This window comes from Lissotriton vulgaris, chromosome 12 (assembly GCF_964263255.1).
Source record: "Lissotriton vulgaris chromosome 12, aLisVul1.2, whole genome shotgun sequence".
In the NCBI taxonomy this organism is placed as follows: Eukaryota; Metazoa; Chordata; class Amphibia; order Caudata; family Salamandridae; genus Lissotriton; species Lissotriton vulgaris.
The window spans coordinates 511,280,824-511,301,882 of NC_141700.1; the positions used below are offsets into that span (position 1 = coordinate 511,280,824).

At 47.7% G+C, this 21,059-nt stretch overlaps 1 protein-coding gene across 1 annotated transcript in view; it reads right to left on the reverse strand.

Moving 5' to 3' along the window:
* Window positions 1–15,390, reverse strand: part of ST3GAL2 (ST3 beta-galactoside alpha-2,3-sialyltransferase 2) — a 350,833-nt gene extending 335,443 nt beyond the window's left edge. Inside the window, exon 1 of the mRNA XM_086945276.1 lies at window positions 15,268–15,390. The gene's annotated coding sequence lies outside the window, so the exon portion shown is untranslated. The remainder of the gene's footprint in view (window positions 1–15,267) is intronic.
* Window positions 15,391–21,059: the final 5,669 nt, after the last annotated feature.

Genomic DNA, 21,059 nt, shown 5'->3' on the forward strand with positions numbered 1-21,059 from the left:
TTACCTAGCCAGCACTTGACCGTCCCTGTGCCCCTTCCAATCTCCCTTGGTCTTGTTCCAAGTTCTATCCTTTTGTGAAGAGTGAGGAGCATACCAATCGGGCTGAGGGAGCAGCAACGGTTTGTATAGGCTCCTCTGAGGAAATAACGCCCTTATTGTGCCGTCCAAGACCCACAAGACGTGGAATAGGTCATGAGTTTTCCTTCAGATCTGCCTAGGGAGGAAGGTGTTTCAGCCAAAATTGGAAACCTGTTTTGCTGCACACTTAAATACTTGCGCCCACCCTAAAATCTTGTGGGGTGAATATTCCTGCGACTCTAACTCTTGCACGAGCGTGATACGGAGTAAATATTTGAATAATTGCAAGGTGCTATTAGAAAACTACACTGAAGCGTATCAGACTTTCTATTAAAATCAATTTTTTTTGGAATTGCAAAGCTGTTGAGAGCAAGCCTGATAAAGGGGATGCAAAAGGCATTTGTATATTGCTGTGCGGTCCATCAAACTTATTCAAGAGATGCATTTTCTTTAAAACAGTTAACAGTCATATGAGACTGAGGTGTGAGGTCAGGGTTTTGTATGTGGGACTGAGGAGTGAGGTCAGGGCTTTGCATACGTGTTTCTTAACTGTAAGGGAGGGTTATAATAACCCGGCATTTGTAAGGCGCAAACTAATCACCCCTAAGAGTCTCAAGGCGCTGGGGGCCTTTGGGGAAACTAAGCGAACTATTGCCCAGAGTCACAGGGTACTGGGATGAGCTGCCGCCAGGATAGAACCGTGAACCCCATGCTTCCGAGTAAGCCGCCCTGTCTGCTGCGCCACACCTCTCCTCAGTGTGTTCTGAGAGGTTTTCTGAAATGCACCAAGATGTGGTTGTTTATCTGTAGAGTAAAAGGATTCTGCAATTTTAACCTTAATGGAAACATCCCCCCCACCTCAAATGTATTCTCAAAACACGAAATTTTTACTTTTGCCTACAATCCAAAAATAGTTAGCAGTTGGAGATTGTCAGACTAGGCATCTTTTGGCGCGTTTCCCCTGAGTTTTTGTTTTCTGCCCTCCCAGTTTTTACTCTGTTTTGCCGTTATACCGCTTCTGTGCGCTTTTCGCACTGCTGATCAGTGGTAACGCACTGGTGCTCCTGTGGTAAATTGTGTTATGATTGGATGTGTGACTTACTTGTCAGTCCCCAGAACGGGCACTGCGGGTGCCGGGGTTTATGAGTCAATCGCTGCTCGTGATCCTGCAGCACGGATTGTGCCTCCTACGTACGTAGCCCGAAAAAGGTATTAGTGAATGAAGTTGGGTATGCCTGAACTCTGCATCTAAAGACGCAGCCTTTAGCGAGGGTGCCTTATTCATTTGGAGTTCATAAAGGCCACTTTTAGAAAGTGGGTATTATTTTGCTCAGTCATCCTGTGTGCCTCTGCTGGAGTATGGATTGCCTGTCTGGTTTTTCGACGACAGATGGCTGGAGAGCAGGGTAGCTCTCAATAGTCTAGGTAGGTCAGGAAAGGGCTAAATAGACCTGGGTTACGATGGAGGAAGAAGGAGGGGATCTCCTTGCACCTCAAAGGGCCTGGTCTGCCTCTGACCAAGCCGTCTCCACCTCCTGCCAGGAATTCAGGCCAGAGAAGGCCCCACTGGTTCTGGCGGGACACAGACACCCTCAGCCTGAAAGATCAAAGGCTTTTTAGATACAAATGCTGGGTCCCAGACCCCTGAACTTTAGAACTCATCTGGATCAAGAAGACTGCACAGAAGAAGAGCAGGAGAAACTGCTGAAAGGAACGACCGCTTTGCTGCGTGCTTTGCTGGGCTGACCTGCAATGGCTGCTTCTGTCTTGGGCAGCGAAAGGCCTGGACTGGACTTTCTGCAACCTAATTGGTGAGACTCTCCAAGGGCTTGAGGAAGAGCTTGCCCCCTGTTCACAAAGTCTCAGGAACAGCAAAGACTTCAGGTTCTTCGATCCGCAGCACTAGGGACTGTGTGTTTTGTGCTGCAACCCGAAGAACACCACCCGACGTCTACAACGACCCTGCCGAACCCATTTCCTGAAGGCACCGCAGAGGGCACCACCGCAACGCGACCTTGGTCTCACCGATGACGCCATCTCCAAGTCACTTGTTAGCACCACGACCTGTGGGCACCGCACTCTGCACCGCCTTACTTCATGCCAAAGCTTTGGCACTGCAGAGGGCACCGCCACCACACCGCGACCCTGGTCTCACCGATGACGCCTGCAGACACCATCACTGAGACGCTGCTCGCACCGCAACCTGTGGGCCCACACTCTGCACCGCCTCGCTACATGACGCCGTGGGCTTCCTGACGCTGCCACTTCCCGCCGAAATCTACGCCGCTGCCTGGACCATGATTCGGGGGCACCGCTCACAAGTTACACGACGCACCGCCCTCATCCCACACAGCAGCCTTGGCCTACTGACACAGGCGCCATTGACTCAAGTTCGTCAGCCAACGACAGCGCTTCAGCAACGACAACGCCGTTGTTGCACCGTGACCTGCTAGCACCCTGACGAGCACCGCCTTCATCTTGCACCGTGACCCTGGTCTCACCGACAGCGCCATCTGACACTGCCACCGAGCCACTGCTCGCCCGCGACCTGAGGGCACCGCAGGCCGCACTTCACACTGCAGCACCATACGCCTGTTGGCGCCCGCACTCCAGATCCCATCAGAAAGGAGCTGGACCTGCAACACGAGAACTTCAAGGACCCCATCGCCCGCATCTCTGAAAGGTACTGTTTGCAGGTCTTCCCGACGCCGTAGTTGGCCTGCGACCCTGCGGTCAGCCAGAACTGTTTTGGGATTTGTTGTTCATGACACCGTGATAGCCTCGGACAGAGCTATCAACATCAAGGAACTATTTTTAAAGCATATTTTGATAAGTCAAGATTTTGGAAGTATAGTATTGTGGATTTTTATCGTATGTGGTCTTGTCTTAAGTATATAAAAATTGGGTATATTTCTAAACTGGTGTGGTGTCCTTCTGTAGTGCGTACACTGTTTTACTGTTGGTTATGTGCAAATGCTTGACACACTGCCTCTAAGGTAAGCCTGGCTGCTCGTGCCAAGCTACCAAGGGGGTGAGCAGGGGTTATTTTAGAAGTGCGACTCCCTTATCCTGACTAGAGTGGTGGTTTCTGCCTCGCTTTGGTGCAAGTCTCAACTAGCCAGAAATCCCATTTCTAACAGAGATGCACAAGTCATGTTATTTTTTTTAGGACAATAAGTTTCCTATTAGGTATGAGACATTGCTGGAAGGAGATGGGCAAGTTGTTTTTGGTAGGTGAATTAAAACTGTGCTGGTTAGAGCTGTAAGGAAGAGTTTTCTACTTAGGTATGTTGGGATATTGGTGGGTGGAACTGTATGTGTTGGTTCTCAGTCTTTAGATATATAGTGGTGATTCTATATGTGGAATGAATAGTTTGGATTTGAGTCTTGCCTACAGACTGACTTTAGCATTCTTTAAATTGGATAACGTGTATCCTTACTTTGTTCCCATTCACAGAACTAGTTTTTTCTTTTAGCACTCCATGAGTGTGATGTGTTTTTGTGCTCGCTTTATGCCACTTTCCAACTCAAATACTACTATACCACTCTCTGCACGGTCTGTGTTGCTCCCTCCGATACCAACTAGCCCATTACTTGCTTCCCCAACCAGTTTTTGTTGTTTTGTTATTCTCCCCCCCTCCCTCCTTATGCTCCTCCATTGTTGCCTCACCTGCACCCTGGTGCTTCCTCAATATTTACTTCTGCACCCTCTGCTCCCTTCGCTTGCTCCTCCATCGTACCCCTCCCCTTGCAGTCTTTAAAAAGAAACAAATACATGTACTTTTTTCGTGTCCAGCAACTGCTATTTGCTGGTGGGCCATTCAGTTTTTCAAAAGCGCTTTTTTTTTAATCAACCTTTAATTTGTTTAATTTTAAAAAAAATGTTTTAATGTACCACTGTAACATCTGTGTCCACCACCCTGAAAGGTTAAGAAAAACAAATTAGAATGGCGACTGGGTCATGCTGTTTACATCATCATGCAGAGCAGCTATAGAGGCATGTCATCACAATCTTCTTTCATTTTTGATTATTTTTGACGGTACTGTACAGCATCAGCAAAGAACATGCCAATAGGTTGAAAAGGCGAAACCTATTGGCTTTGCCAATGATTGTTCCTTTTAGGTAACGTAGGATAGTCCAGAGTGGAGATCTAGAGGATGGTTCTTTTAAGTTCAGTGTGTCGAGACATTGTTGGGTGAATGAGACCATGCACATTCTGTCAAGTATGTCAGGGCTCTTGTAAGTAGAGGAGATGTAGGATAGTTTTTTGTTTCGGTGCAGTTTACCAGACAGAGAAAGCTGTTTGATTACCAAAGACATTTCGTGGGCTTCCCAATAACCTAGTGACTTTCAGTCTGCCTTTTTCTGCCTGCTTTCTACTGGATGGGTTTCCTTGTTCCAGCCTGTTCATATTGTGTTTGTTCTTCCTATGGAACAAAGCCTCTTTACTAGCCATTGATTAACTGTCTTCTATGCTTCCTCCGATCACTTTTACTAATCTACATTTTACTTATTGTCTCCATGAGAGTGAATGTGTTTTCCATGTATCCCTCATGTGCTATTCTCCTCCCCATGTTGCTCTTTCTCTCACGCATGTGCTTCACGGATGTATGACGTTACAACTCATACTTTTACAACGTCTACCTTTACAATGCATTTTTTACACCGCAACATCCATTACAACGCACACCATTACAACGCATACCATTACAACGAATACTACATTTACAACGCATACCATTACAATGCATAACATTATATTGCATGTAAGGTAAGTATTGGATAGTGTAGGGGTTAAAATTACTATTCTAACTCCAGGGGGTGCAACAGTAGGGTAAGTGTTGGATAGTGTAGGGGTAAAAATTACTATTCTAACTCCAGGGGGTGCAACAGTAGGGTAAGTGTTGGATAGTTTAAGGGTACTATGTTTTTTAATGCTATGCGTTGTAATGGTATGCGTTGTAATGACTGCGTTGTAATGGCATGCGTTGTAGTGGTGTGCGTTGTAGTGTCGTGCGTTGTAATGGATGCGTTGTAAATGCATGCGTTGTAATGGATGTTGCGTTGTAAAAGTTTCGTTGTAATGGTAGTGCGTTGTAAAAGTTGTGTTGTAAAGGTTGTTCCCCGTGCTTCACTTATTTGTTTTCGGTTGAGCCTACCAGTCAGAGCAAGCTGTCCCCTCACTCGCACTGCTCTGTCTCACCTGTGTTCTTCACCCCACTGTTGTTTCTTCTCCCCATCCACTATGTTGCATCTCCCCCTGCAATATTTCTTTACCCCATTACCCCTCCCTAATGCACTCGGCTGTTTAAATTTTTTTTTAGAATTGTTCCCTCTGCCTTTTGTTAGAACATAAATGCTGTTGTACGTATGCATGCGCCTACAAAAATGACGCAGCAACCACATTTTTTTTAACCGATAGCAACATGGCTAAAATATTGGCAAGGCCAGGTCTTAGAGGCGAGACCAAATGGCTTTGCTAATGAGGTTTTCTTTTTAGGTTTATTGGATGGGTAGCATGTATGGATCAGTTATTCAGACTAAGTAGGTTGGGAAGTCGCTCAGTGTCATACAGGTTGATTTCTCCATTTAAACATGATGGATTTTGGAAGATGACGATGTGCGGTTTGGTTCCTTTCTGTTTAAAAGTGCCAGGCCACTACTGGGCAGAATGTATTAGTTATTGTTTTGTCTTTAGGTATGCTGTGGTCGTATGCTTTGCCTAATTTACGATGTTGCTTGATGGAGAGTTAATTTACACACTTTAGATAATTTAAGACATTTCAGCATAGGAAGATGCATGTTGGGTGTTCTTTTATTTTAGGTATGCTGCCTTTCTAGGTGGAGAATTAACCTGCTTTTGTCCTTTTGTATGTTCAGAAGTAGATGGGTGGCATACAACTCGTCTTCTCCCTTTAGACATGTTCGGACATTGCTGGAAGGGTATGCACAGTATTTTTTTTCCAAGTACACCAGGTCATTGCTGGGTAGGGATGTGCAGTTTTTCCCTCTTTAGACACTTTGGGGCATTTATATGGGTGTCTTTCTGTTTATGTGTATTGGAATATTGCTGGGTGATGTGCGTGAGATATGTTGGTCTTTAAATGGATGGAGAGATTGTTTTTTTCCCCATTTAGTTGGGAGTGTCAGGGTGCTACTTTAGGTTACTGTATCTTCACATGGACCAGTACTGAATTCCAGGCCAGATACTTGGCTGGGCCAGGAAAAACTTGAGCTGAGGTACCTACCTTACTGAATCACAAGCAATCAAAGCTGTCAAGCAAGAACCAAAGAAGAAAAAGAGGAAAATCTCCCCAACCACCCAAAAAATAAAAAAAACACACCAACGACGCGGCTCCAGGATTGTGCAAAACAAAACAGCTGCATTGAAGAGCCTTATTACAAAATGTAAGAGTTGGCTCAAAACCTCCTTCATTTACTTCGGGAAATGTTTGAGGCGCCCTTTTCTAAATCAGACACTAAAGGGAGGCGTGCTGGTTAGTGTGTTGAACCAAAATGATGTTTACATTTTTTTCCACAGTTTTTGGCTATCATGGTCATTTTTTTTAAGTGAGGAACAAAAGAAATGCCTCTTAGTCATGAAAGGAAACAATATGTCAGACCACATTGCATCATAAATTATTCTCGCAAGACTTCCTCAGGGGCAGGCATGCAATAAATGCTCCATCTAAAACAGAATAAAAGCATAGACTGAAAAAAGTGTTTTGCTTCAGTTGTCAACATCACAGTACACACCCGCAAGCTATTCCCTACAGTCAGTATTTGAGGAGTCCAAAACCGATCATACAAAAGAGAAACTAAGCTTGCTGCGAAGCACAGCACCTGAAAAAAAAAGCTTTAGAAACAATCAGGGCGAAACGGTGCTTGCTGGCCATGAAGAGTCAAAATGTAAAATAATTCTGAAATGCATCACAGCATTTTGATCTAAGTGAAATCTAGAGGTGGGCGAGCTCAGTGGGATAACAGACCACCCGAAATACTCTCTGATGAGCCGTCATAAGTTGGAATCCCAGCAGCCCCTCTTCAGAATCATGATCGCTATAAAGCCAGTGCTATTGAAGTGAGTAATAATTATACACATTGCAAAGAACATGCTGAAGTGCATATACAAAAACAAGTAATTACTACTATGCAAACAGGGTTTTATCATGTTTATATTGCCCAGAATGTGTGTTAAACTTGCTGCGAGGTAACTGAACAGATGACATGATGACAGCACTAGTTCTGCATGCTGGAAGCTACTATTTGGCATCTCTGCTTGTGTACAATATTTTGTTGCTGCTCTTCTAGAGCATCGCTTCTCATTTCGGTTTCTATGCTATGCACCATGAATACGTCCTCATTTATTTCATGTATGGAACCCTCCATGCCCTCGCCTTGTTGTCTTGATAGTTAGTTTCCTGCAAGTGCCATCACTCTAGTGAGAATTACAGGTTGGGACAGCAGCGCTTGAACTTGGTTTATATCTCAGCTATTATGTACTGAGGTTCACCAAAGTGAATAATGTTCAGATCGAGGGTGCACCATCTGGTAGTGAAAGTCCTATTGTGAACTTGCAGTGGCGTAGAGCCCACCCACTGCTTACCATTGGTTGGCTTTATTGTCACTCCTCAACTTGCTTTGTATTCGTTGCCCTGTGTGGGCCGGCCCGCATACCTCTTCTCGGTCTTCCTTTGTGTCCTTCCACTGCTTGCTTTTCAGGAACTAAATTGTTACTTTTTATTTAAGCAGTCCATGAGAGTGCATGTGTTTTCCAGTTGCCTATCATGTGTACTTCTCTTCTCCTCGCTCGGACGCACTCAAAACTGTTCTCCCTCGCCCATGTGCTTCCCCTTATCCCTCCATGTTGCGCTCGCTCTTGTGTTCTTCTCAGCTCGTGTTGCATTCTTGCTCATGTGCCTCCCCCAAAAGTGCTACTTTTCCCCTTCCTGCCCGCTCCTGGTTGCTGCCATCTCCCCCCTCCCCCCCCGCCGCTCAGTGTTGAATCCCCCTCTTCTCCCAAGTCTATTTTTTTTTTTTTTTTACAGTGGACCAGGAAGCAAACTGCTGCCATCCAAGCCACCTTAAAAGCTCTTTTGCTTTACTTCTATTTATTTTTTTGTTTGTTTACCAATCCATGTCAGGTAAATAAACCAAAATGTGGGGGCAGGTGTCAATGTATAAGTGCACGTGTGATACAGCATGCATAATCCTACAACATGACCAGTTGCATCATCGTGCTTTTTTTTAAGCTTTTTTCCTTGCTTGCTGCACAGCCTCTCTTTCATCCCACTTAATTGACATTTTGCGCGGATACATTTGCTCAGATGCAGCTTCCAATAAACTAATGTTATTGCCCAGACCAACGATTTAAGTGAGATGAAAAAGGTGGGGGGCACTCTCAAAGGGATGTTGCCACTAGTAATCGTTCCCAACCGGAGTGGCCTATGTAATGAAGAGTAAGTCTTAAAGCATGCAAATAAAATCCTGTGCTTCCCAGATTGTACCAACTGGCCTGTATTTTGGTGCCTGAGCGTTGTTATTTCATCCAGATATATCATACATAACAGACATGCACCTGAAACAAGTCAGACCTGTTGACTTTGCCACGGTTTGTTGGCATCATCAGATAAAGGAGAAACAACAAATATATTTTTGCAAATAATATAGAAGTGAGAAAGTTTCAGTTCTAAAAAATACATAGGTTTGTGAATTAACCAGTGGTCTTTGCAGTGTCTCAGTTGCTCCCCTTTTCCCCCTTCAACAGCTTTTCTCTGCAGTCTCTCGCTCTTAGACACATACATACCTTTTCTCCCCACATTTTTCTGAAATCCTTCATCTGCACATTTCACGCCTCATCTCTTGCTTCTTCAGCCGATCTGCTCACCCTCCTTCTGCAAGCACGTTCCTGCAGTTCCTTCATTTCACCACAGCCCCACACACAATTCACGAACTCCCCTATAAGCAGTGCATTTTCCTCTAATTTCGCCCTTTCATCAGTTCCACAGCCTTGAGCCTCCTTCACACACTTTTCCCAGAAATCGCAACAACAGCTGACACATTTGACTACTGATCTGTGCGCTCTGCGCCATGGCTTGGATGAGCATGTATTATGAACACCTTTATGACCGACTGACAGCCACAGTGTGAAGTGAAACTTGCACTGACTTCAGACTCCGCTCCAGAACTCTCAACAGTGGCCAGTAATAAACACCCACACACAGCCCAAACTATACCAGACACCAAGAGGTGACGCAACACATTGTAAGCACAATGCAAGAGTAATAGGTTACATGCAGACAAAAAACTACAGAAACAACATCCAGGAGAAAGCAAATACTCCAGGGGATGCAAGATCGAGTAAAACTTGTGAAATGTAATTAGAAACCACCAAACGACTACTCTGACTTCAGATCACACTGCTGCAAGGAAACCTCTGCCTTACTCTATGTCTATGTACTCATTATGATGCGCTCATTAACACAGATGAAGAGGACCCCTGCCTCTGGATATTGTTGGACAGCTCAGCGGCCTTGGACAAAGTTGGCCATTCCACTCTCATATGCACCCTGGAGTCTTGAACGAGATTCACCAGTAATGTCCTTCTCTGGTTCTCTTCCTACCTTTGCAACCAACAATTTCTTGCTCACATAGGCACTTCCAGGTCACTAAAGATCCCATTACCGGTGGAGTCCCCCAGGGTTCCATACCAGCTCCTGAGACCTTCGACCTTTACATGGGACCGCTCGGTGCTCTACCCACAGATAAAAGCATCAAGATTCACCAATAAGCTGATGAACACACAACTCTACTTGAAAGTCTGCTGTGCTTCAGACATCCAATGCCTCAAACGATGCTTGCACATCATTCAAACATGGATATCCAGAGACTACCTGAAGCTCAACCCCACTAAGATAGAATTCCTGCTATTAGCCAAGAACAACAAACAAGATGCAGTACAAACCTGGCTCAATGACCTGAACACTGCCAGCTTTAAACCCCAACTTTAACCGAATGTCAAGTCACTTCGAATTACCCAGGACGCCAACCTCCAGCTCAAGGAACACACGGATGATAAAGCACAAAGATGGCCTGGTAACAGTTCTCTCTTCTACAGAAAGAGAAACAGTTTCATCCAGAAAGTGACTTCATAACTGCTGTTTAAGCCCTGGTACTCTTGCATTTGGTTGGTGGTAAAACCCAACTCGGTGGCGTCCCAGGCTCCACGTTGACACCCCACAGGGTCATCCTACACATTGCAGCACATCTCAAAATGAAATATGATCACATCAACCGCATCCTGATGGAGACCCATTTGCTCCCCTTGCTGCCCTGCACCATCTGCAAAACCAGCTGCGTCCAGGGGCGGCTCTAGGCGGCCCTGGGCAGGGAGCGTAGGTAGGGGGCCCCGGAAAAGCAGGTCCGTACGGGGCAGAGTGCGGAGGCCAGTGAAGAGGGGAGGGTCAGGGTGTTTGGAAGTGGAACAGAGCCGGAGGGCATCAAATCCCTGCCAGGTGCCGCAACGCAAATATGTATCCATCCTCAGAGGATTATTATATTAAGGATATATATTGGCGTGGTGGCCCCTGGGGTTTGGTGGCCCTGTGCAGGTGCACAGCTTGCACATGCCTAAGGCCGCCCCTGCTGCGTCATTTAGAAAACCATCACTAACAGCACCCCTGCTTATACTGAGGACAGGGACACCATCTCTGAATATTCTCGGAACACCCGCAGCCAGGACGACAGCAGACTGCAGACTAGGAGGTATAAAAAAGAAAAAAACAAGACAGCAGGACTTTTTTTTGTCCATCATTCCTGGATCAGGAACAACATTCCTGTATAAATGAGAACGTCCCTAAACTGCTCGAATTTAGAAAAGAGTTGAAGACTCATCTCTTTAAATAACTCTACATCACAATCCATGCTTAATTTGAGCCGGTGGTTTTCAGTGCTCAGTACCGGAACTTAATAATGAACACCAGGGCTTTTTACGTGCACCAGTTAAGGAGACTTCTTAAGTGATCTGCCCATAATCACAATATGTTGAGCTGACGACGAGACTCGAACCTGGCTCCCCCGCTCCAAAATAGGCAGCTCTGGCCGTTACGTGGCATCCTCTCTCCACTTTCATGGCTAGTAGTTGGTTCTGTTTTAGGCGGCGCTAGCAGGAGAAATGGGCTGGTGCAAGCTGCCTCCTGACAAGAGCCCTGGCATTTATTTTTTTTTTTAATAAAAACTTATCACAATTCATTCACCGTCCCCACTCCAGGTTCCTCTCACGTCACTCACTGCCTTCATGCTGGTCTTTAGCTATGTACAGCGCTCTGCAGCCTTTTTTCGGCTTGGTTCGTAGTGTAAAAACAAGGTATGCATACATCACTCACTGACATGCATTACCTTCATTATTTTTACAGTTATTGTTGCAAAATCGATCAGTTTCATAACAGTAAAGTTAATGACATCTTAATTGGGACCCATTTCAAATTCCGTTTTCAATTACTGCTGAGTCTTAAACTAGGGGACCCGCTCCACTTAAAGCCCTGCAAATCGGAATGTATGCACAGTAACTAGAGTGGACTTATATTAAAAAAAACAGTAGAAAACAAAAGAAAAATAGTCAACAACAATAAACAATAAAGCTCTATCAGAAATTATTTTGCTCATTGGTTTCTGTACACAAGTGGACTTAATATACTGTTTCATTCTAGGTTTTTATTTACAAAAAAACGTAAATTGTATTATCTAATCAATGTCTGTCACTTTGCTATAGACCTTTCCTAACACTAGAGTGGACTTAGACAGTAGCTCTACTATTTCTGTTGGGACTGGAAACAAGCAGGGAAAGGGGAAATAAATAGACTCTTCCTTATTTGAATAGAATTCTATTTTCATAGCCCCTCTGCCTATAAACAGTAGTCAAACAACATTTATTTCCGCGTGCCCCACTTGACATGAGATGAGGACCAGTGGGTATGTTTTTGGCAGCGAGACCAGCAAACCAGGGATAAAAATCCCTGTTTTCCAATATGTTCGTAACCGGTGATGCTGATGAAGTACCTATTTCCCTGTGCCCCAGTTTCCATTTTGTTATAAAGAACAAGGGTACCCAAAGGAGCAATAGGTAAGGGACCTTGGGTGCATATACTATTTCAAGGAACAGTGGTCCCTAACAGTTGGCGAATAGTGAAAAAATAAATATAGATCAAAATTGAAATTCATATAATCTGTCCAACCGGACAGGGTTTAATAACACAATTAGAAGTATAATCAGTCAATCACGCACAATATCAAGGTGGGACACAGCCTGTGTCCTACTACTGTATAGAGACAATAGTGACATATACAAACAAGTGAGGCAAGAACGGACAGTCTGCATACAATCCAAGTTTTGCAGATAATTGCAAGAGAAACACTTTTGTGATTTTAACTAATAATACAATCAAATCATCAAGTGTAAACCGTCGACGGCGTTACGATCCCCTTTAAGGCATAGCGGGATCAAAGTCAAAAGCCAGCTTTATTCGATTAGTTAAAATCATAAAAGCAACATACAGTGCAATTTATAAAAAACAATTGTTAAAAAAAATTATTTTACATATCGTATATCTCATATGGTTAAAACAGTTAAAAAATCAATCAAAGTGATATGTAGGTCCGGTCAATAGTTTAGATGTTAATACAAAAGCAATACATTCGCAGTGAAGTCATAGGAAGAATAGTTAATTTAAAAAATATTAGCTAAGTCTGCAGTGTAATGAGGGCGCCCTTCCAAGTCCTTCGGGGATAGCTTCCTGGTTTTTGTGCGCATAGCTGCGACCAGAAAGCTAGCAACCCCGAAGATTATCTTGGTACTCCCTAGTAACTGTAAATGAAGTAACGCTGGGCGCACCTGCATAAAGCGGGATCATCATCGGGACATTTAAAATCCATGCCACAGAAGCAATTCAGTTGGATACGGGGGAACGTAATAGTAACCTCGGAGATATATGCCGGCCAGGTCCACAATGGTATTCTGGTGCCGCGTAGAGCCGTTACTTTGGTGTTTCCATGTCCGCCAAAACCAGAAGCACTTAAAATGGCTGGAAACCCTTACTTTTAAAAAACCTTTGAGACATTTATTTGGGAATTAGGCTTTTCTATATTGGTAAACATGACTTGAAAGTAGCTTTAGGGTGAATATTTTACATTTAGACCTGGGGTCGCTCCTGCAGAGGGATGACCAGCCAGGCTTCTTTCTACGTGCATAAAGGATACACACAAAGTGATGAGCAGGCCAGAAATAGCCGCTGCTGTGCCCCCTAACTCCTGCTCTGTGCGTCATCATTGCCACCTTGAGGCTGAGACAACAACAAGCTCCCTCGTCACAGCCCTTGGATCCAGGTGTCCCGCGCGCCACTCTCTGAATCACCTCAGGCCCCAATACGCGCTGACGCGTTCATCATCCCACATCAAACACACACGGCTCAGATACAATACTGACTCGGTCTCACCTGGATTCACATACACTTGGGAAATGACACACACTCCTGCGCAGCAGGCGCATGAACCCACCGAGGTGCCGGAGCGGATGGAATTCCATCGCACGGGGGTAAATGAGGGCGCGGACTCGGCGCCCGTGCAGATGGGGATTAAGTCATTAAGCGTGTTTGGCAGTTTGAGTTGCCGCTGATTACATTAAAGCTGTACCCCGCCTTTCCATCGCCCTCACTAATGCTCCCGCCGTCGGTCTCCTGGGACAGCCTGGCCCTCGTCTGTCGGCCCTCGGCGGTGGCGCCTCTAATGGGCAAGGAGAGTGGTAGCCTGTGAGACTCCAACAGAAGCGCCCTCGGGGGAGAGTGGTAAAGTGTGTAAAATAGGGCTGGCTGCCATAGGACACAGTGCGCTCATGTGCCGGCTGCTGTCAGCACCAGGCTGGGTTTGACAGAGGGGTGGGTGAGATCTACAAGTTAAAAAAATATATATTTGATGGGGAACAGGGGCAGAGACTGCCAGGATACTTGTGAAGTATATTAAGTGTTTGCTTTGTGCACGGGCTGCTTGTAAAAGAGGGTGTGAGGGGGTTCGTGCAGTGAACTGCAGCGTTAGACTGCCGGGGCTTCTCTGGACAGAGGAGGGGTGCAAGTGTGCCAGAGGCTGCACCAGGGAGCGAGGGTGGCAGTCTGCCAGGAGATGCTTTTCCTGGGAGGAGGGGGTGGGGGCTGTCAGTGGCTGCTTCCAGGAGAGTTGGAGAAAGTCAGCCTGGCTATTTTGGGGAGGTTTCCGCCAGAGCTTTGTAAATGTAGTTTATTTTTCTTGGGCTGCCCTGGGGACAGAGGGGCAAGACTGCAGTGGAATACTAGTTAGAAAGGAGGGGAAGTCAGTCCTGGAATCCCTTCGGGTGAGGGGAGGAAATGGGGAAGGAGATGCCTTATTAAGTGTGTGGCGCGGGGGGGGGGGGGGGGGGGGGTGGTCTGCGGTGGGCTGCCTAGGGTTGAGTATGGTAGCAGTCTTCCAGTTACTGCTTTAGGCTGAAAAAGAGGCAGCCTATTTTATTCTCGTTTTGTAACGAGTCTGGCAAGCGAGGGCACAGTATTGTCTACTCAGTAATATTTTGTATTCCCTCCGGGGATGGTAACTGGTGGATCTGCAGCCCCGAGTCACGCAGATGCGGCGCACCAAAGGAAACCCTGAGGATAATGCATCTCAAAGGCTCATATGTACATCGGAGCATTAATCATACGTAAAGTATAAGCAATAGCACATCAGGCAGACAACACGCCCACCCTTTACAAAAACAAAGGGGGCCAAAGCACAAGGCACATTCCTGAAGGATAATACACGGCAGCATCCCTCGCCGCCCGTTCTCCCGAGCATGAATCATACCCGGGCTCGATCAGAGCGGGTATTAATGGATCCAGAGCGGGCAAGATCATGCAGCCCTTATAAAGGGGCTGTCCCCCCTCCCAGGTGCTGCTGTCAAGAGATCGGATGCATCAAAGCACTGCATGCTGCCGCTGCACCCCGCCCCCAGCGATCCTCGCCTCACCCAGAATGGACCACTGCCTGTGCATTTTTCTTCTTTGTGTAGGTATGTATAACCCCTCCTCCTCATTGCATTCCGATGTGACTCTGGCCCCAACCGCTGCTAGGCTTTGCAGTGCCCATCCAGTCAGACTGCACCACTCCTATGCACCAGCATGCACGCTCACCTCAGACTGGCCTCCTGCACGGAACACGGCACTGCCCATCCTCTCCTCCCAGGCTCCCTGCCTGCTCTGCCACAGCTGCTCCTCATCCTTCCAACCCCCTCCTTCTCCATCACAGCGCCCTGCCACTGGCAGCCACAGACAGCGGACTGGCGTGCTCGCCGGCCGCGGCCGCCCCCCCCCCCTCCCCTGCCGGCAATCCGCGAAGAGAACGGCCATCTTGAACTAGTCTTTGTCATGTACAACAGTCGGGCACACTTAATCACGTTTTCAACTACACACATGGAATTTCATACACATTGAGAGTTTACTCCAAGACTACCTTTATACGTTTTAGCTATGTCGTTCTTTTATTTGTCCTCTTTGCTTATAATATTAAGGGCCACAGAGTTAAATATTGCATAGGAAATTCTCAAATGTTGCTGTCAGGAGATGATAGTACTAATGGGTTCCCATGGTATATTCAATTTTACAAATAGGCTATGCACAACTCACAGAATGCTTTAAGATAGTCACCTCACTGTCGTGCCTCTGTGTTCTGTGTGCAGAACCAAGGTTAACAAAGGGTGCGCGTGAGACAGATGAGGCAGGAGGAATGCTGGCTGCTGTTTGTGGGCAGCGGGTGCTGCCGAGGACATCTCACTCAGCACCCGAGGTTCACGCGTTGCAGAAGAGATCACGCAAAGCTGCGCAGGACCTGCACACATGCGAAGGGCGAACTTGGTACAAATAAAAGTTAACTTTTCAACAGAAGGGAAAAAAAGTGTGTTCAACACTGATTTCTTTATGTCACTAGTTTCATAAGTATGCTGTATTGAGGTATGCCAATACAATTTAGGTGGCAGTCTCTTGATTTAGACAGCGACAGAGTGCTTTGTTTACAGTGTCTCTCTCGTAGAACTTCGTGTAAGCCAATTCAAGGTAATAGGAAAATGAATAAAAATGTACTCTGGGATCTCATGAAGGAGTGGAAGCAGAAAGGGGTACAAGTTCTAGAGTCATGAAGAGTCAGAAGCCATAGTTAAGCCATTGCTAAAAAAAAAAAAAAGCCCTAGCTGATCCCTCCGACCTAGCTAACTTGAGACCGATTTCCCTTCTCTATTTTCCAGTAAAAATTTTAGAACGCCACATAAGTGCATTATTGTCGCACTAGAGGATGCCGCATGGCTTGAGGAAGAGCATTTTGGATTCCGGCCTGGCCACAGAACTGAGACTGCCCTGATATGTGCCACATATGAATTGCGGAGGACTATTGACAATTGTAAATCTGTGCTACTTGTCCTCTTAGATTTATCGGCAGCATTTGACACAGTGGACCACCACACCCTTTTGTCCAGACTTATGGCAGTGGGTGTGGGGGGGCCGATGTTAAACTGGCTAGAATCCTACCTATCAGGACGCTGCTAGGCCGTATCTCTCCCTCCCTTTCAGTCCAAATTCAGAAAGACAACAAACAGTGCCCCCCAGGGCTCTTCCCTGAGCCCGATTTTGTTTAACATCTATATCAAACACCTCATCTCACTTATATAGACTCACAACATCAAGTTAATCAACTACGCAGTTGACACTCAATTAATTCTGTTATTGAACAACAATCAGGAGGATACCATTGGTAACTTCCAAGCATGCATTCTTGACATTTTTGATTGGATGAATGCAAACTCACTTAAAATAAACAGAACTAAAATTGAACTACTTTGTTGCCCTTCCAATAAAATTCCTGTATCTTTATCACCTAAATTCTGGCCGCTACCTACGGAAAACCATTGGGCAATCCTGCAGCTGTACGAAATCTAGGTGTGATAACTGAGGTCTGTCCCTGGAAAATCAAGTGAATGGACTTACCAGAACCTATTTTGCCCTAATCCGGGTCCTCAGGAAGCTATATCCTCTGCTTGATTTACAAGCTAGATCATTGATTTCCAGAGGGATAATATTCAGTAGGTTGGACTATTTCAATGCCCTGCTGTTAGGCGCCCCTAACTACCTGTTAAAAAAGCTAGAATGCATTCAGACAATCACTGCTAAGCTAACTCTGAAAAAGCCTCGATATTTATCTGCTACAGAGGCTTTGATGGAGCTCCACTGGTTGCCTATCAAGCAGAGAATAATCTTTAAATCTCTCTGTATTGTCCATAAGGCAGTACAAAAAAAGGACCAATACCCCTTCAAAACAAATTAAAAAAATACACTCCTGGCAGAAACCTATGATCCACTACAGGCAATTATGTCCAAGAACTGAGATTTAAAAAATTGGGATGTGGCTTGACGCGCGGCAAAGATGGTTGCGCTGTAGTGCACCTCCGCTGGCCGGCCCGCTATAATCCTACATTATTCTAGCTCAGCGCTGACATCCACTACTTAAAAACAGAGTGGCGCTTTATGCTCTTGCTGCAGGGCACCCGGTGGTTGCGGTTTCGGGGGTGTGTGTTTCCCCTGGGCACTTTTCATGCTGCTGGGACAGTGGGGAGCCGGACGAGCATGGCGGCCATGACAGGATCCCGCCGCTGCTGAACTCCGGGGATTTGCTGTGGGAGCATCTGTGCTTTTCACAACTACAGTTGCCGGAGCAAGTGAAGCCCGCAGAAAACATTGCCTCATGCTGTGCCGCCCCCCGATGCGATCGTCAATTTTTGGGGTGTGGCGACGTAGCACACAACCGGGGTCCGAGGCCTGATCTGGGTCGCTCCGGGATGGCGAGGCCTACGGCCTCGGCCTGCTGAGGCACTGAAGCTACTGCTCTAGCCGTGACCGACAAACTAGGTAAAGGGGCTGGGTGCGTGAGCCCCGTGACTCCCTCCCCTCCCTGCTGGGACTGTTGCTGCCTCTGGGGTCCAGACTGCACATCATGGTATGTTATCAGAAGGAGACAACCGGCCTGTGATCAGCAAACTTGGGTGTCACTAGAAGCGGGTTGTAACAGCTGTTATTGAAGACTGGTGCTAACGTATCCCCCACTGTGACCCCCACTGGCCGGGGGATTGATTTCAACTCACTCTGTGGCAGGGGGCGTGGCCAAGAGCCGACTATGGCGGACGTGTAGCTGAGGAGCTCCGTCCTGAGCCCTGAACACACGCGGATTATCCTGACATCCTGCACCGTTACCTCCCCCATCTTCACGCCCGAAGTTCCAGGGAGAGCGTACCTTTGCAGCGTACCACCCCTCTTGGGCGCCGCCGAGGCACTGCGGACCTGCGGCGATCCCGGAGGCCTGATCCCTCGTGGCAAGCCGCGGACCCGATTAACCTGGGGGCCGGGCTGCTGCGCTGCATTGGCGGACTACTGGCGTATCCCGGAGGGGAGCGAGTCTACGGAGCCCGGGGGCGCTGCCCAGATCGGCGGCAGATGCGGTCCCTTCTGCCACCGCACTGTCTACTTTTCCACCAGCGAGCCTGGGGGCCCGTTCCTGGCCAGTCTGCCCGGATCACGGCTCTCCGTCACCGCAGCCGCCCCGACGCCCGCCCGGACAGTGAGGAGACTACCGCGCCTGACTGACACCGGTGAGGAGTTGGGGCCTGGGATTGACACGCACAGGACACTGCTGCCCAATTCATTATTACCGTGGTGAACACGGGGATCACTCGCAACGGCCTCCCGCCGCCGCGGGGTCATAGCCACCATTTTGCTTCCACCCAGCACCCCAGGCCCTCCCAACACCCAGCGCGGAACGCTGCGTTGCACCGGGCGCATTGCGGCGGTGAGACTGTCACAGCCCTGACAAATCCGCATATCATCAGCACGGCCCCCCCCTGCACAGTGAAGAGGGGGTGCCTGAACATTGCTGCGGGGCCCGACTAACCGAGACGCCCGTGGAGGTCTCCGGGCTGCATAGCTCCTCCGGCTAGACTGTGGTGCCACGCTCTCTTTCCTGCTGACCTCCATCAGATCCCCCATTGGTGGCCCATTGCCCCTACACATCGCCCCGGGGTGGCCGGAACCGCGACTGGGTGGAGGACCACCCACTGAGCGCCACTACGCTGTCGAGGATCCTGTGCTGTGGGCCTGGCGCAGCTCTAGGGTGGGACCCTTTATTCTTCTCTCCGTGGTATCACCGGTGACTGCACGGACACCTCTGTACATTGGCCTGAGTACTATCAGGCAGCGCAAGCCGAAAGCGGGGAGTACGTCTACTGCTCCGCCGCCCTGCATACCAGGTCAATGGGGAAACACCGAGGCAGGACTCAGGAACACAACGCACCGGCGGACATGCAGTCCACCGGCTCGGAGGACCCTCTAGCTTCATCTACTGCGGACATTATGCCCCCGACTGGAAAAGGCTCGCAGGATGCCAAGCTGGATCTCATACTAAATGAAATACGAGCCACACGGGAAGCACTAGAGTCACGCATTGACAGCATGGCGACGGGCCTCTCACTTAACCATGGGCGAATTTTGCGAATCTCGCGTTCGCGAATTTTGCGGATTTGCGAATCTCGCAATCCGCAAAATCCGCGAATTCTCGCGAATTTGCGGATTTTTTTTTTTTGTGTTTGCGCGGGTTTCTGCCAGTTCGCGAGGGTTTTGTACAATGTCGCAAATTGCGAACTTACCTGTTGGGTCGCAAGTTTCGCGAACTTGTTGTTTCTACGTGTCCAGCCTGTTTGGGACACTCTTCTTCATCACTGCCACTCTCTGTCACCACTGCCACTCTCTGACTACTCATGCCACCCTCTGGCCCACCCATGCCACCCTCTGTTTCATCACAGCACCCTCTGGTTGTCCAGTCAGTGTACATTATTGTGGCAACGCAAGCACACCTTCCCTGCCTCAAGTGACCTGAATTAATTTGGGGCTGATTAATGTGTCACAGAATATTTTTTTAGCTGGCACCTGCTTCCTTAGTGCTTCCTGATTAGTGAACTTTTGCACTTGCTAAGTGCTTTCATTGTTGCAAAATTAGTTACAACACCTGCCCTGCCCCAACTGACAATAATGAATTAGGGGCTGATTAATGGATTTGAACTGCCAGCCTGGCTCCTGCTTGTCTCCCTTAGCTGTAATTCAGGACCTTTGTGGCATATGTGTAACTATTCTGAGGTTCAGAGCAGGGTCACATAATAGTTGCAACTGGCAACTGAACTCTGGAGGGGCCCCTCAGCAAGCACTACAGGAAATGGCTACTAATGATGAGCCTGAACTTTTGAACCTGGTAAGTAGTTTCAGTTTTGATTAGATCGTATTTCTGCAATTTTGCACTTATTCGCGGGGCGCGAAGTTGTACTGGGAAGCCGCGAACTCACGCGAACAGTGCGAGCAGTGCGAGCAAAATCTGCTGCTCGCGGATTTGCGGATTTTGCGGGAGATTCGCGAATCTCGCGGATTGCGAATTTACCGAAAATCCGCAAAATCCGCGAGCGAAACGGATTTTCCGCCCATGCCTACTCTCACTACTCCGAGCCGACCATAACAAACTTGCGGAAAGGGTGTCGGAACAGAAACTTGCGCTGAATGACCTCATTCCTCAGCACTCGGCAAAGCTGGAAGGCATGGAGAAACAACTCAAGCAGCTGTGGGACAAGGTGGATGATGCGGAAGGGAGGGCCCGCCGCAACAACGTCCGCATCCTAGGCATTCCGGAGCGCAGCGAGGGGAGGAATCCCACCCAATTCGTGGAGGACTGGATCAGGAAGATGGTGGGCCCGGAAGATCTCACGGCGCTATACAGCGTAGAGCGAGCGCATAGAATGCCGTCAAGACCTCCGCAACCAGGGGCACCCCCACGCCCCTTGATCGCACGACTCCTTCACTACAAGGACCGTGATACTGTGCTGAGAATGGCCCGGGAGAAGGCGCCA